This window comes from Mixophyes fleayi, chromosome 3, assembly GCF_038048845.1.
Source record: "Mixophyes fleayi isolate aMixFle1 chromosome 3, aMixFle1.hap1, whole genome shotgun sequence".
NCBI lineage: Eukaryota > Metazoa > Chordata > Amphibia > Anura > Limnodynastidae > Mixophyes > Mixophyes fleayi.
This window is the reverse complement of record NC_134404.1, coordinates 28,104,223-28,122,201: the sequence shown is the minus strand read 5'-3', so window position 1 is coordinate 28,122,201 and position 17,979 is coordinate 28,104,223. Positions and strand designations below refer to the sequence as shown.

The following is a 17,979-nucleotide window of genomic DNA, read 5'->3' as shown; positions in this document are numbered from 1 at the left end:
CTTACTTAGTCTTATTAACCAATAGTTATGGGCACATGTCTAATGAGACTGGGATTCAATCTGAGAAAGAGATTAGTGAACGTGGACCAGTTGCTCTAAGTAACCCTGTTAAATATACAGTCATGGCCAAAAGTTTTGAGAATGACACAAGTATTGGTTTTCACAAAGTTTGCTGCTTCAATGTTTTCAGACCATTTTATCAGATGTTGCTATGGTATACGGAAGTAAAATTACAAGCATTTCATAAGTATCAAAGGCTTTTATTGACAATTACATTAAGTTTATGTAAAGAGTCAATATTTGCAGTGTTGACCCTTCTCTTTGAAGGCCTCTGCAATTCGCCCTGGCATGCTGTCAATCAACTTCTGGGCCACACACTGACTGATGGCCGCCCATTCTTGCCTAATCAATGCTTGTAGTTTATCAGAATTTGTGGGTTTTTGTTTGTCAATCTGCCTCTTGAGGATTGACTACAAGTTCTCAATGGGATTAGGGAATTTCCAACTTCTCCCAACCATCCAAGAACAGTTTGGTGATGAACAATGCCTTTTCTAGCATGATGGAGCACCTTGCCATAAGGCAAAAGTGATATGTGGCTCGGGGATCAAAACATCAACATTTTCCATGGCCAGGAAACTCCCCAGACCAGACTGTCTACTGTCTACATTTCAATTGTCGATCTAATAATACTTTTGACCATGTGAATTGTCGATTTAAGATTGTCAACTTTCTCAATGTCAACCAAATGAATGTCTAGTATATGACAGCATAACCTCTTGCTTGAGTTGGTGGTATTGCAAGTCATTTTATTTGAATCTGCTGCAATGATCTACATGAAAATGCTCAGAAATTTCTTGGACTACAGATAGCATCTCATGCACCAACCTTATGTTTTGTACGAAATTCTGACCAACTAAGTTGTGTGTGCAAAGCATGTTACAATCCCTATGAATCAGAGTGGTCATTTTAGGCAAGTAGACAGACAGATGGGCTGCACCCAAAAGAAATATGGTGAGAGAAAGCACTATATTTTTTATGTTATACAGCATGCATCAAAGAAAGTGATTAGGATGTAAAAGATGTTATTAGATTTGAAGTGGCATCAGAAGACAATTAACAGATGATAGACCAAGGCATAATGTTAAATAGTACAAAATGGAATTGTCCTTTGGCCCACTGACCCACACATATGATAAAAATAACATTGTCGTGAACATAGAGAACTTAGTTATTTATAAGGGTTAACCCATCACATAATTGTGGGGAATAAGGGATAAATCATAACTGCAGTGTAAATATATGTCATGTCAAATGAATCCATTGATAAGTTTAGCTACTAAAGTGTAAAATGTGAAGACAGAAAGTCTGATGTAAATGTATTTGATGGCTTTGCACATTCCAATGTGAGAATATAGGAGTGTCACCTGTGGCAGCTTCTAAGAGCTCCTACTGTGAGACATACCCTGGCCTGGAATGGAGTTGTGACACCTGAATGGACCTGAATGGACTTTTAGGAACCACTCAGCATGTTGTCTGGTTCAAAGCGGCCATGTGCTGACGTATGCTATATGCGATATGGACAAAAATAATTCAGTTTTAAAATATGCCACTTAAAAAATTAATAAAACTAGTAATCAACCACATATTCCTCAATAGCATGATGAAGGGCAGCTCATATGTAAAGTTAAAAATTGTGCCCCACAGAGAAGTTAAGGAAATGAGTGTATGCTCTGCGAATACACTGTATTTAGGCGTGTTTGGTATCAAAAGATGGACAGAGTCATAGGGGATTTATTAATAAAAATTAAAATTGGGTCTGTGTGATGCTCCACAGAAAAGTTAGGTCACATAATAGAATTGAGTAGTAAACCAGACAACATGCAAATGGTGATTGAAAAAAGTGTCACAGGCCACAACCCCCTGGGAGTAGAAAGAGGTGTAAAAGTGTCTTTAAAAGGCTGAGACCAGTACAGCAAATTGTCAGACTTTGGGAAATCAATTCACATTGATAAGCTGTCCATCTTCCAAGCCAATTTTCCTTGGCCAGAAAATGCAACTAATGCAAGTGCTACTCTGAATGTAACCCCTTTTATTTTAAACTGTTTTGCTTGTGTAGGTCATCTCAATCTATTAATTGTTTAATAATTTTTTTATATCTGAATGCCCTGTACTTTTGTATATTAAATCTATAATTTAATATGTTGCGTCCTTGATACTCTAACGAATCCATTAGCCTGTTAAGAAGAAATAGCTAACCTTTTGAATGCCAGTGTGTGATTTGTGATACATTTGATTAACAAGCAGTGTGTGCTTGCATTTACATTTGTGTAACAGTCTGGAGGTGTGAAGAGTTAACCCTTTGTTCGCTGGTGTGAGTCTTGCTAGTCTGTGGGCAGCTAGAAGCCTTGTGTCCCAGTGTGGGACAGTATATTGGGGCCCTATTGCCCATATTCAATAGGTGGTGGCAAACCTGAAGTGTGTGAGAGTGTTGTTTGGAGGAGATTCACTAGGTCTATAACCTGTATGATTAGTAGAGAGAGCCTGCGGGCTGGAATTGTGTGTGACTTCATACAAACACCCAAAGTCACGGCAGCTGGGAGCGTGTTTGTGACAAACATGCACATAATTTAACAAACCAAGCACTTCCGTGACAGGAACTGACACTTTTGTGGCTGAAGTGTTTGATTTGATTGGGCCCACACAAAAGCGAACATTCTGTTTGTTAAGCTGGAGAATAGATAGAAATTTTAATTTACTAATGAGCATTTGGCTAACAGTAATTATCTTTCTCTATGTTGACAATGTCACGACCCTAATCATCATCCTCATCACTCATGTCAAGATCATAATCACACAATATTTGTTCATCCCCACTGGAATCTAGCATCACAGATTCTTTTTGTAATTGGCATTCCTCATACACCAGATTTTTCCTACATTTTTGGGGAGCAGTCTCGTCCAATGATCATTCAAAATCTTAAGGGCTGTGCTAAACAATCTGAGTACATACACTGAAGGGCGGGCAGCTTAAATACACCATAGCTAATTTATACAATGGGTTAGAAACTGCTTGTTTTACCTACCAGAATTCAAAATGACTGTGAGAAGCAAATTTCTACATTATTATTCAAGTAATCCTCCACCAGTCTCCTAATACAAGGTGTATCACATTGAGACACGGTAGATGTGTCTATATATTCGGGTCTTTTAAGCCTGATGAGATATCATAACCTTTCACATTGGTGTGCTGTGTTGATTCATCAGTCTGACTTCAAGAAAATGGAATTTTTATTCTGGCAGCAACATTTACAGGAGATGTGTCATGTGTGACTTGAGCCGCTCACAAGCAGTTGTTTGTATCTGTGAAGATTTGTGTCAGTTGGAAAGAAAGCCATTACATATAATTTAAACGTAGGATCAAGCATGGCTGCAAAAATGTAGTGATCCAATTTCAAGATGCGGAAAACCCTTGGGTCCTGTTGAAGTGAATTAAGAACTTGGTCTTCAAGGAAAACATACTTTGCAGAATCGCTAAGTTTCATCTCCTCCCGCTGTTTTTCCAGTAGTTTGATTAGCTATATGACTTGATTCAGGCTGGCAGTGTATGAACTCACTTCATTTGTTACAATTTCAAATGGTTTCAGTAGCCTCCATCAAACAGAAAGGTATCTCCAGTGTACTGGAGTAAGGTAACATGCCTCTCCCCTCTCCCTATCTCATGGCTCGATGTGTAGGTCTTGATGGTTTGTTGTTGTTTCTCTAGTCGCTGAAGCCTATAAATTGTGGAAATCCACCTTGTTACTACTTTCTTCAGTTTGTGGCATGGCAGATGATATTTTTTTGTAGCTGCTGCAATGGTCTACATGCTGTTGCTGAATGTTGAAAATGCCCAGAAATTTTTTGGGACTACAGAGCAGAGCCGGATTTAGACCTCATAGGGCCCTAGGCAGGATACTGTTTTTGGGGCCCCTCCCTGCAACAATCCATAGCACTATATTTTTGCAGCCTACCATATACCCCTATAGTTACGTAGAAGTGAAAGCATGTGCCGCCGCATGCCTACCATATACCCCTATAGTTAAGTAGATATGAAAGTATGAAAGCATGTGCCACCGCGCAGCCGCCAAAGGAGGTGAGGGCGTGGCTTGCATCTTTGGGGGCGTACCTAACATGTGAAAAGAGCAAGGCCACCCTGCTGCAGAAAAAGGCACCCCTAAATAATTACCAAGCAGTCCCGTTTTTTTAAGTAGTTGGGTCAAAACAACATAATAAATATTGAAGTCAGGGCAGAAATACTTACTTAAGTTGTTTGCAAAAATAATACGCATAAATCCAAGTATGTGCTCTTGTCACTTTTGTCCCTCTATCATCACACTGTGCCCCTTCATTGTCACTTTTGCCCCTTCACAATATCACATGTGCCCTTTCACCATCACCTCTGTGCCCATCACCATCACCACCTCTGTGCCAATCACCATCACCACCACTGTGCCAATCACCATCACCACCTCTGTGCCCATTACCACCTCTGTGCCCTTCACCATCACCACTTCTGTGCCAATCACCATCACCACCTCTGTGCCTCTTCACCATCACCACCTCTGTGCCCTTCACCATCACCACCTCTGTGCCAATCACCATCACCAATTCTGTGCCCCTTCACCATCACCACCTCTGTGCCCTTCACCATCACCACCTCTGTGCCCATCACCACTTCTGTGCCAATCACCATCACCACTTTTGTGCCAATCACCATCTCTGTGCCCTTCACCATCACCACCTCTGTGCCCTTCACCATCACCACTTCTGTGCCAATCACCATCACCACTTCTGTGCCAATCACCATCACCACTTCTGTGCCAATCACCATCTCTGTGCCCTTCACCACCTCTGTGCCCATCACCATCACCACTTCTGTGCCCCTTCACCATCACCACTTCTGTGCCCCTTCACCATCACCACTTCTGTGCCCCTTCACCACCTTTGTGCCCCTTCACCATCACCACTTCTGTGCCCCTTCACCATCACCACTTCTGTGCCCCTTCACCATCACCACTTCTGTCCCTTGTTTTACTTACCTTTCTATTGCGCGCTCCTCCTCCTCCGTCAGTCCAGATGTAAAAAAAAAAAAAAAAAAAAAAAGAGAAAGAGTCACGTGATCGCTCGTCGGGTCCCGGCAGCCTCTCCTCCTCTCTCTATCACTGAGACACTGAGAGGAGAAGAGGCTGCCGGGACCCGATTCGCGGCACCCGACCCCCCCTCCTCCGATTCGCGGCACCCCCCCCCTCCCCGACTCGCGGCACCCCCCCCCCCGCACGAGTCGCGGGGGGGGGGGGGGCGCGAGTCGGGGGAGGGGCCGAATTTTTTTTTTTTTTTCATTTTTTTAAAAATTACTCCTGTCCCCCCCAGCTGTGCCCCCCCAGAGCCGCTAGGCCCTAGGCAGGTGCCTAGGTTGCCTAGCGGTAAATCCGGCCCTGCTACAGAGAGCATCTCTTGAGCTGAAATTCTGCATCAAGTTTATTACGTGTGCAAAGCATGGTACATGTTGAAATTCACGCAGTCAAATTGCACACACAATGGACCCGATTCATTAAGGAAAGCAAAGTGTGTCACTTCTGACAGCACTTGTAGTACTTCTGGAATGAACATCCCGCAGACAGCTTCAAATTAAATTGTGCTTTTATTGTTTGCGTCACAATAAAGAGCAATACTTTGTCAGAATGACACCAGTAAACAATGTCATTGTTTATACCTCTTGGTGACCCTAATGCTAAGCCAAACACAGTCTGTCACTCTGACTGGCCAGTTCTTCCAGCCTCAGTCACAAACACAATTGTACAATGCAGGTTTTACATACACAAGTCTCCACCCCTTTATATAATTACATCATCAGACCACCTGTATGTGTTGTGTGTGTGCAGTCTAGGAGTTTGACTGTGTACAGACTTAACCCTGTATGCAGTCTTCCCAGGACCTCACCTGTCCCTATGCATGAGAGGTGTGGCAAATAGGCCTCTTTGCTACAAAAGCAAAAAAAATAAAAAAAAAATAGTACCTTTGTACAGTGACAAAACCATGTTGCATTGGAGGGGGATGTAAATTTAAAGTGTGATGACAGATTTAGAGTTGGGGTATGGCATGTCCTAGACCAACTTTAAATTTCAGTGTACAAATAAGCTAACAAGTATTTGTGTGCTACATGAAAAAACAGACAGTATTTAACTTATGTGCAAAATAAAAAAACTAATTTTGACCCTTTAATTTTTCTCTTGGACAAACCATGTTTCAATTCACTCATTTTCTTTGCCTTACTTTCCTAAAAAAAGAATCAGGCTCAATATTTGCTTTGTTATCAGCAATGAGCAATCATGAGGAGAGGCTTTTTGCTATGACATTCCTGAGTTTTTCCAACAGGCATCGGCATTTTTCTTTGTGAAGCCAGTGATGCAAAGAGTAGCTTGCCTGTGAATGACCTGGCATGACCTAGGCCTGTGAATGACCTGGCATGACCTAGGCCTGTGAATGACCTGGCATGACCTAGGCCTGTGAATGACCTGGCATTGGGTACTAGCACTACTATGCTAATAAGATGAAAAGGATGATGCTACTGGCACTGCTGATGGGGATACTTCCCAGTGGGCTGTCATGAACATGTAGTATTTTGTTTGACCAGTAGCACTTGTTCACATGTCCGCAGTTGATAGTCGGCACTAGGGACTAAATTATTTTTTCTGTAACCTCCCAGTACAGCTGAGGATATGCTGTTTGGGAGGAATGGAATAGAGATGAAATTTTGTAGCATGGACACGTGACCTCAACTCATCAGTTAAAATCTGATGTATTCATTGCGGCAATTGGACTCACATCCAATGTTAATATAGCGGTCATGGCTGTAGTGATCCACTGTGCAACAGGGAACTGACTGTCATAACTGGTTCCTCTTGCAAATTCTTGCTGCAGACAATTGTTGAAAACTATGCTTACACTTCTTGGTCCCTTTATGCATAGAAGAATCACCCCCAGCAGCAGCAGCTGTAGCACACAGGGATGTTTCTTGGGAATCATGTATGAATTAGGCGAGTCAGCTAGAATTGGAAAATAGGGTGCTGGACTACATACTATTAATGAGAAGGTAGATGAAGGTGTTGACAGTGAGGATTACATGAGGTGTATCTATTAGGCTGCTCGCTGATGCTGGGCTGCTTGCACAATTTTCCACCTTTTGAAAAACTACTTGAATGACCACTCAAAAGACACAACATGGTGGAGGTGCCAAGATGCTCAATGTCCCTACCTCTACTTCTTGTGGCATCACAAAGTCTACAGATGTCTTATCAATTGTGTTTGGAAATATTTTTACCCCAACCCTGACAACAAGAGGTGCTTTTTTGGTCTTATATCCTGGCATGACAATGTGCTTTTCATGGGCATGAGGTGGTACCACTGGTGGTTGCCTTGCTTCAGTACAATCATCCTCCTCATTATCTTGTCATGTCCAAGATATTAATTTTTAGTAGAGATGCTTACTGACCCCCGTGAAGTGGTTTTGGATCTGGATTAGCTTTGTGTTTTGGTTTTGGCAAAACCACCCTCGTGTGTTTTGGATCTGGATTTTTTTTTAGAATAATTGCTAAAGTCACACAATTATGCTCTTTTTTTAAATCCTACATTAATATTAACCTCAATAACACTAATTTCAAATCATTTGTAGTCAATTTTGACCACCTCACAGGTCACAATATTAATTTCATACACTTTAAAACAAATACTGCAGCGATCTGGCTGGAGGGTAAGCGACAGAGCAATGACTCAAACACACGGCAGTTCCGAGCACATCTAGGACACATCGGCACACAGAGTGGCAGAAAAGAAAGTGGTGCAAGATGGAATTGTGCTTGGATCATGAAACTAGTTATGTTTCATTTGATCGCTCCACCTGCTTCTTGGATAAGTGAGGTAATTCTGCAGCCAAAACATGGCAACGAGCACTGACCCCCCAGGATGCGTGCTTTTATCAGACACACCAATACAGGATGCCAGACAATGCACTAAAAAGAGCCATTGCAATTTTTCAAATCAGCCCCAATTCCCACAAAATTATAATCTAGTTATGTACCTTTCATGTAAAGTGCAGACTACAAACAATTGATGGAGAAAGGCGAAGGCCTCATTCTTTCTTTGCCACTGCATGTGAAGAATGGCATGCTGGCAATTTTAGTTTTTTCTGCAGATAACTTAAAAGGTTTTTCTTTTAATTTTTGTTTGCCTGACTTAAAAACACTATGTACTTTTACATATGCTTTACCAGATGACGTACAGGGATTACCATCATGGCTGGTGGCAGCAGCTGTTTGGTGCTCCTGCTCTTCCGTGTACTGCTGTGAATCCATTTTGATAACGCCATACACTTTTTTGTGCAAATTTAGAAGAAAAGCCTGCAAGGACTAGTATTTGTATTTCAGCAATGACAATTAGCAACGCAGCTCTCCTTTTTGTGTTACCTATATAACACTGTAGAATTGGACTGCAGAATTACACCAACCCTGCCAGCAGCAATAGAATTTGTATTTTTCTGCAATGAGATTTAACACTGGAGCTATGGAGCTTTCTTAAATGTTACTGATTACTTTGTTTAACACTGCTACCACCCTCCTCTTTCAATTCTCTAACTTTGCCTGCCCAACTGCTCTACACTATGCTACCCCTTCTGTATCCTTCTCTCATATGGCGTGGAGGGTGATATTTATAGATTCCAAAACACGCGAGATCCGACGACGTCACAATGACGTTTTGCCTCATTTTGGAATCTGAAAAAGAGCGAAAGTACGAGCCAACTCGGATCTGTACTCTGATCCCCTAAGTTCGGGTGTGTTCGGTTTCCAAGGAACCGAGCCTGAGTATCTTATTTTTAGATTCACAATTTTCCTCCTCAACCTCTTGCACATTTGCAAGTTCCAAAGTAGCATCTTCAATTTCTATGTCTAGATCATCATAATTATTACCACTCATTCTCACATTTCCCAATGGTTTGGAAATTTGGTAAGGAGGTTACTCTATAATTACAGTATCATAATCTGAAATGTCAGACTTGCATATACTATTAGACTCTCAGGATTCTGGGAGTACCCAAATTGTTCTTGAGCCTCTTTTCTTTTCATGCACTATGTGACTGTTTTGGAGGTGACCAATCTACACTGAGTGAGAAGGTGGTGTATGGGAAGTCAATGAAGATGCATAACCACATTGGCACTCTTTTGCAATGGGCTTTCTAGTATGTGTACCATCAGAAGCAGAACACCAACTAGCAAAACGTGGGCAAAACGTTCTCCAAGAACCGAACCCACCCGAACGTTGGGTATCCGAGTACCGAGCTGAGCAGCTCGGTACTCTCCCGCCCGTTCCGAATCCAAATCGAGGCCGAATGTCATTGTGACGTCGTCGGATCTCAGTGCTTTTGGGGTGTCCTCCCTAATTGTGCATTAATATTTCTGGCTGTCAAAAGTCATATCGGTCAGCAGTATCTACTAAATAATTTTTAGCACTCCTCAGTGCTTTTGGGGTGTCCTCCCTAATTGTGCATTAATATTTCTGGCTGTCAAAAGTCATATCTGTCAGCAGTATCTACTAAATAATTTTTAGGGATTACAGGAGAATATTTGCTCTGATTCACAAATGACAACAATCCCTGTGGAGAGTCCATCCAACAGTGGGATGTCTAATCGTGAGCATTCTGCTGATGTGTGCCTTAATAGCCCGAGTGTAGCCGGTGATACCCAAATTGAGGATGCCACTTTGGAATTAGAAGAGGATGAGGGGGAGATTTGTGTAGGCGACGAGGACGCTAATGATGATGTTGATGATTATGATGCAGACAGATACCAAATTGCCTTTCTCAATTTTTATTTATATTCTAGATTATATAACGGCTGAATAGTTTTCTATTTTACTCCTAGTGGAGAGAGGATCTGATGCAGACAGATACCAAACTGCCTTTGTCCATTTCAATTTTTATTGTACAGTATATAACGGCTAAATTTATTTGTATTTTATACAAGTGGAGGGGGGCCTAGAGAGACAGAAACCAAACTGGCTTTCTCCATGTCAATTAATATTGTACAGTCTATAATGGCTGAATTTTTTGGTATTTTATACAAGTGGAGGGGGGCCTAGAGAAACAGAAACCAAACTGGCTTTCTCCATGTCAATTAATTTTGTACAGTCTATAATGGCTGAATTTTTGGGTATTTTATACAAGTGGAGGGGGGCCTTGAGAGACAGAAACCAAACTGGCTTTTTCCATTTCTTTACATATTTAACTATAAGTGTAGGGTGTAATATACATTCAAAGACGATGGCTGCATTGCCAATATGCATAGATGGAGAGGAAGACAATCTGTTTTGTGTGTAGAATAAATGAAGGCCTACCAATGAAGAATTAAACTGTTTTTTGGATGATTTATTACCTCAACAATTAGATTACTTGTCTCTAAAACAGTTGGAGAACTAAATTGGGTTAATTTAGGCCCAAAAACATGGATTTTAAAAAAAAAAACAAAAACAAAAACAAACAAAACCAAAACACGCAATGGCGGTTTTGCAAAACCAAAACCAAAACACGACGGTAATCCAGATCCAAAACCGAATCCAAAACCAAAACACGGGGGTCAGTGACCATCTCTAGTTATTATATACAAACTCTATAAATTGGATATTTTGACCATTCAAGCTTCTACCTTAGATCTTTTTCTACATTTATTTGATCACATGTGGTCTATCTTTATATGTTGACAATAATGTTATAGATTTTTTCATATGTCTACGGTAGTCATTTCTCTCAGTTGTTTATATCATATGATGCATGTAATGTGGTTTTAAATGATTTGATGTACTTTCTAATCCATGTTTTTAAACATTTCAAATACAATAAATACCGATTTGGGTACTTCTGCGCAATTCAATGTTTTTCTGATATTGTTTAAATCAGGCCTGTCCAACCTGCGGCCCTCCAGGTTTTGTGAAACTACAAGCCCCAGCATGCTTTGCCAGTAGACAACCTGTTGATAGCTGGAAGGGCATGCTGGGACTTGTAGTTTCACAACATCTGGAGGGCCGCAGGTTGGACAGGCCTGGTCTAAATGGAGGATTAACATTGCCTCCTTTTTGAGTTGCTGCATTTGATACCCAGGGGTCATTGTTATTATCTAGATTTGTGTGCACTATATTAGCACCAGAGATTGAATTTGGTTTATTACCTTCAGATATTGCCCAAAATAATAGAGATGTGTAAAGACCCCTGTGTTTTGGTTGTGTTTTAGTAAAACCAGACTAATGTGTTTTAATTTAGGATATGAATTTTATTAAAATTGTCATAACAGGTAAAATCATGTAATTTTGAGCTGTTTTTTTTGTTTGTTTGTTTTACTATAATATTTATATCATTAGCATTCATTTACAGACCATTTTCTAATGACCACTTCACAACTTGTAATATTTTACCAACATTGGGCAAAGACTGCAGCGAGCTAGCCGACTAAAATAGTGACAGAGCAGCGGCAGAACACATGACAGTTAAATATATATAATACCTATGAAACATAGTGACACAGCAGTGGCAGATAGAATGAGAGTTTAAGAAAATAAAGGACACCTTTAAAACCTACAAACAGAGCACTGACTTGAGAGAGAAAGGGAGAGAGGGAGAGAGAGAGATAATTAGTGGTCAAAGACACACCATGGTGGGCCTCACCCAAAAGTGAAATGATTGGAGAATAACAATGGTACCATTTCATTCTCAAATTTACACAACATATGTGACATATTGGAGAGGAAGAGCAGCAGCAATAATAAATTGTCATTTTAGAAAGGAAAATATATCAAGGTTGGTAAAGTCCATAATGTAAAATAGTGCACAATGGATTTGTCGTTGGGGTAAGTAGTATATGCATAGTTTAACAAACCAAGCAACAGTGAGTGTCACTTTAGTGGCTGAAGTACTTGATTTGTTAGGGCCTCCTCAAAAGAGAACATTTTACTGTTGCTTGTTGAACAGTAGAATATATAGCAATTTACTAATGGACATTAGGCTAACATCATCATCATCATCATCATCCTCACTGAGATCAATTTCACACAATATTTGTTTATCCGCTATGGAATCCAGCGTTACATATTCTCTTTGTTATTGGGGGCAACAAAAGGTAATCCTCATACAATATGTAGTTTATTTTTTTGGAAGTGCAGCCCATGTCGATTGCTTCACGACTGTGTTAAACACTCTTTCCAAGTGCACACTGGAGCTTGGACATCTTAATTACACCATAGCTAATTTGCACAATTGAATTTTTGCTCCCAGAATTAAAAGGGACTGTATGAGTTGCTAATTTGTATATTATCATTAAAGTAAATAAAACGTGGTAGTAGATTCAATAATGTATTTGGCACTTTTATTATGCAGGACCAGGGGGTAAATGTATCAAGCTGAGAGTTTTTCGGCGGGTTTGAAAAACCAATCAGATTCTGGCTGTCATTTATTTAGTACATTCTACAAAATGATAGCTAGTAACTGATTGGTTGCTATAGGCAACATCTCCACTTTTCAAACCCGCCGGAAAACTCTCAGCTTGATACATATACCCCCAGATGTCACAATAATCTTTCACATTGGTGCGCTGTGTGGACTCAGTGTGACTCTTAGAAAAGGTTTTTGTTTTCTGGCAGTAGTTTTTTTAAGAAAAGGGGAGGGGTCAAGTGCAATTTGAGCAGACAGCCTGCCCACAAGCAGCTGTTTGCATCTATGAAGATTTGTATCAGTTGAAAAAAAAGACATAACATTTCACTTAAAAATAAATTCAAGCATGGATGTGGTGATTCAATTTAAAAATGTTGCAAACGTTTGGATCCCAGCGAAGCGAATAAAAACTTGATCTACAAGGCCCACATACTTAACAGAATTGTTTGCTTTCATATCCTCCTTCAGCTTCCCTTATCTCTTTATATTTGCACTTCTAGAGTCATCCCCACTATTTATAATTCACTGGAGTCACTTAGCATCACAACTCAAATATTTTCATTATCTCTCAAGATTTTTATTGATTAAAACATCAAGAAACACTGTATTCAGGAGCACTAAGTTGATTCTCTATATTTATCGCCAACAGAAATGTGGTTAACGCCTTACTCCAGCAAATCATTTGGCCACAGTACTATCCAGGCTTGTTGCACTGACCATATAACTTCTTTTTGACAAATAATAGATACAAACCTTCATATGTGTTTAAAAAATAATAATTGTGATAGAAAAAAAATTGCCAACTCAAGTCCTTTAAAAGATAAGTAGAAGGGGCACAACCTAACTCAACTCTAAATTGTTAGCATTAATAAATATCTCTCACACACACACACACACACACACACACACACACACACACACCCTCTTCTTCACACTCAAACACACAATGCATATGTTCATGACCCATGGAATCACTGGAGGCCCTCTGTGCAATGGCATGTCTGTATGTCTAAGGAGAGCCTAAGGGTCACTTCTCCATGATCATTCTCCTGGACTGCTCCGTGCTTCTTCTCCAGCACACCCTTCACTCCATTTTCCTTCATGCAACTGTACTTTCCTGGCTCACTTCCTACCAAACGACTTAATTATTGCAGTGTCTCTACCTCTGGCACATCCTTCCCTCCATTCCCACTACCTACAAGACTCTGCTCTCAGCCTTCTGCTTTTCTCACTGTACACCGCTTCTCTTGGGAAATTAATTAGTTAATTCGGCCTCCAATACCACCTCCGATCTGATGACACCAAAATCTACCTTCCACAGTCGGTTGCAAAAACTGGAGAACAGAGGCAGGAGCTGGGATAATATTAAAATACATTATTGCAGGATAAATCTATAAATACTGTGCTCCAAATGGTCACAAGTACAGAAGGTATTGTATATTCAGTTCAAAAGTTGGACCTCAATGACTGGATGCCAGACTAGACAGAAAACAGGAGCGGAGTTGGAAGCTGCACAGGTAATGCAGGTAACCAGGCTTGAGAAAGAATGTAGACAGGAAATGCAGACAATGCTGATAATGAACTTGTGCAGGTAACATGATTGAAATACACTGATCAATCAGTCAGGAAGTTCAGCAGCAGGCTCAAAGGTTGCAGTGTTAGCAACAATTAATGATTTTTTAAAGCTGATACAAAATGACCCATTTAAAAGGCAACAATTAGAAAAAATCAGAGGCAGCTGCAAAGTTGTGAGCAAAGACTGAGCAAGCTCAGGAACTTCGAAGCAAAATTGACAGTTTTAAAATTATACATTGAGCAAGTACAGTGAACAGAAAGATTATGGGGTAATTGTATCATACTCCGGTTTCTTCAACTCGCGGGAGTTCGGCGAGATGACAGCTAAAATTTAAAGCGGCGCTGCCTTGTAAAGGGAAACTTGCCTTTACAAGGCAGCGCCGCTTTAAATTTTAGCTGTCATCTCGCCGAACTCCCGCGAGTTGAAGAAACCGGAGAATGATACATTTACCCCCATATCTTCTTTTTAAGAGTATAGAATCATAACACTACCTCTCCTTCCCTGGCCTCTCCCCTTCTGTACATTGTCGTGAACCAACTATCTCTCTACTATGACAACGTGGATGTCCCAACACTACCTAAAGCGCAGATTATCAAATAATCTTTCGTCCTACAAAAGTCAGCACCTCCCCTCAAATTTCCCTCACCTTCAATAACACCACAATTTTCTCAGTCTGCCAAGTCTACTGTCTTGTCGTCATGGTGGACTCTGTCCTCTGCTTCATTTCTCACATCCAGTTTCTCTTCAAGTCCTGTCACCAACAACATAGTAAGATTCCCAGAATAGGCCCTTTTCTTATCCAAGATGTTACTAAAAATCTTATCCACTTTCATTATCTCCATCTTTGACAACTGCAACCTCCTCCTATCTGGTATTCTCCTCAACCAATCTTAAATGAAATAGCAACACTGATCTTCCTGCTGCTCCACATTTGTTGCAACACTTTGCATATCCCTACACTGACTCCCGATGTCCACCAGAATCAAATTCAAACTGCTCACTCTTACCTGCAAAGCTCTCGACAACTTCACCCTTTAGTACATCTCAAATCTCATATCAATCTCCATCTTCCATCTACTTCTGCTTTGCATTTTACTTCATCTCATGCCCGATCAGACTTTAATTTTTTAAACACACACACAAAAAAACCTCTTTATTAAAGCTTACCCTACTCCCACCTATACTACCCTCACAACCAACCTCCACTCTGAGGCCCAGTCACTCCTCTTGCTTCAGCAGTGCCCACTTACAATTAGAATATAAGCTCTCTCATGAGTAGGGCCCATTCTACCCTTTATTGTCATGTCTGCAATTATTGTCTCTCTTTTATATCCCTGTTTTACATATGTCATGTTTTCTCCACTGTCTCGTGCTTTAGAACACTGTAGTACCTTATAAATAAGATTATTTTTATCATTAGTAATAATAAATGTTTATGATTATTGTTGACTTGAATTTCTTCAGGGGCAGACAAATACATCACTTAGGAGGTATATTTCTTGCAGGTGATCGAGACAAGGATCTGCAATAAAGATGGTGACTATCAGCAACACTATCTAGCCCCTTTTGATTGCCTGATTTTATTAGGCCCCTCCTGCTGATAATACTTAAGTCTGACTATATCATATGAAATCTATTTGCATTATTAACATTTCCGTTTTATTATTATCATCATTTATTTATGTGGTGCCACAAATGGTCTGCAGCGCTGTTCATAGAACAAGGGACCACAGTACAGGATAACAGTACACATCATACAGGCATTACAAAGTGCAACTAGTACAAACTCAGCAGAGAGCAGTTGCAAAGGCAAAGAGGCAAGAGTGACTACTAATGCATGGAAAGAGTGGGAGGGAGGTGGGGAGTACAGAAAGGAGGCTGAGCCTGAGCCCAAGTGGGTACCACTCAGTGGCGGATCCAGGGGGGGGGGGGGCGATCGGGGCGATTGCCCCCTCTACCAGGGGCTTGCTGCTGACGGCTGCACACTGTGCAGGTCCGTTCAGCATTGACAGTATGCTGCCCGGTTGCTCTGATTGTGTTTTAAACACAATTAGAGCAGTGGGACAGCACACTGCCAATGCTGAACGGACCTGCACATACTGTGCAGCCATCAGCAGCCTTAGAAATTAGAAAGGGGGCGGGGCCTAAATCACCCCCTTTCCCCCCTAAAATCGCCCCGGGTAGAGCAGTTGCCTAGATCCGCCCCTGGTACCACTAGCAGGATCGGACAATGGTGGAGATGCAGAGGCAAGGGTGAGGAGGAGAGACAGCAGTAACAAAAAGGAGAAAAGAGGGAGGATGAATTCGGGGTGGGGGGAGAGGTAAACAAGAGGACATGAGGATGGAGGGCCCTGCTCAAGGGAGCTTACAACCTAAGGGAGAGGGGGAGACTGACCGGAGACACAGAAAGTGAAGATAAGGTGAAGGAACGAGAACTTTAGGGGATGAACGCGAGTAGGAAGGAGGGAGGAAGAGTGAGGGGGAGGTAGATTATAGTAAATGAAGAGAAATAGTGAAGAGGGTTAAATGGAGTATTGCACTTGGACTATTGCAAGAAAGACATTTACTATTTAATGTTAAAAGGACAAACAGCAAACAAATTGATTTAATTTGTGTTTGTATGTCATTATATTGAAATGTGCACTCTTCTGTACTGAGTATAATGTGACTTTAGCATTTATTATTAACACTGTGTCAAGCCTCATCTCCATGTAATCCATACTTTTGGTGGGCGTGCATACATACATATTATACCTGACATACGCCTGGTGAAGTGCTATAACCTTAACATATGCTAACCTTTATGTACATTATAAGCTCCTATGCTTCCACCTCTAGATGAGCCACTATGTCTCTGTGCTGCTACATAATTAGCCAATTATAAGCAACCCCTTGGTGATTGAGTGGGTAATTGACAAAGCCACAAAACAATAAAGCTCACAGTAAAACATATTATTGTGACCTGTGAGATACACAACCAGCAGATAAACATTTATGTGTATTAAATGAAACAACTTATCTAAGCTTTCAGTTTAAACCTATGTCTTTAATAAGACACACACTTAAATTTCATGAAATAAATCTAGTCAAAATATTTTCCGAACAGTCAGAGCACTTGGTATCTTACTTTGAGTACTGCAGAGGTCACACAAGGTGCTGAATCCCTCTTCTCTGTTCTGTACTCTTGCAGAGAGCTGTGTGTTAATAAATGCTTGGAGCGTGTTCAAGTTATATAGTTACAACACACTTGACATGCAGAGGCGTATACAATTGCTTAATGACTCCACCCCTCACTAAACACACAAAAACATTTGGGAAAGTATGGCATTTAATAACAATGTATAATAGTCTGCCACAGTATTGTATATGTATGATTTATAGGAGTAATGAGAATTCTCATATAGTGCTCCCTTTATAGTTTAAAACACAGGTCAAAACAAACATAATAACAAGAAATAACTTCTGCAAAGTGTTAGTTTTGGAATCAAATCTTGGTTGTGGCCGTCAATAGTGAGTGTGCAGTATAATACTACACTCTATGGGGTATACTTACTAAACTGCGGGTTTGAAGAAGTGGAGAATTTGCCTATAGCAACCAATCAGATTCTAGCTGTCATTTTGTAGAATGCACTAAATAAATGAAAGCTAGGATCTGATTGGTTGCTATAGGCAACATCTCCACTTTTCCAAACCCGCAGTTTAGTAAATCTAGCCCTATGAGTGTTTTACCAGCTATTGTTCTATCTCCACCTTGATCCAGCCTTTATTGTCTCAGCATTGCCATGTCCCAATAGAATGTATGCACTCACATACAGGTCCCTCTCTATCCATAGTGTGCACATTTCCTCATCAGCTTTGTATGCATTTTTTCTGTTTTTATATATGATTTTTTTAT

General features: G+C 40.7%; 1 protein-coding gene across 1 annotated transcript in view; it reads right to left on the bottom strand.

The window, feature by feature from the left end:
• LOC142143433 (cytochrome P450 2K1-like) overlaps positions 1-17,279 on the bottom strand; it is an 82,665-nt gene extending 65,386 nt beyond the window's left edge. The window contains exon 1 of the mRNA XM_075201273.1: positions 17,212-17,279. The gene's annotated coding sequence lies outside the window, so the exon portion shown is untranslated. The remainder of the gene's footprint in view (positions 1-17,211) is intronic.
• Between the last annotated feature and the right edge of the window lie 700 nt (positions 17,280-17,979).